We start from the raw sequence: 318 nt of genomic DNA, 5'->3' as shown, positions 1-318 counted from the left end.
TTTTCTGTTAAAGATGAGTTTATCTAGTTTACAATTTAGTTTAAGAAATCAATTTCCGACTTATAACGAAATGTGTAGACTATTTCGAATTAACGTATATAAAATTCATCATATTTATGAACTCTTTATTTTTGTATTGGCTTTGTCTTTCTATCTGATTCAAGATATATGAAATTTGTTAGGATTTAGATTAGTTCTGCTTGGTCTTTCAACCTTCTTCTATTGTGAAATTTGACTTGATATTTTCTTGAATCAACGTACATAAAAATGAAATTTTTATTAGAGGTATTACCTTAGAACATATTAATTATAATTACA

This window comes from Papaver somniferum, chromosome 10, assembly GCF_003573695.1.
Source record: "Papaver somniferum cultivar HN1 chromosome 10, ASM357369v1, whole genome shotgun sequence".
NCBI lineage: Eukaryota > Viridiplantae > Streptophyta > Magnoliopsida > Ranunculales > Papaveraceae > Papaver > Papaver somniferum.
This window is presented reverse-complemented; position numbering follows the sequence as displayed.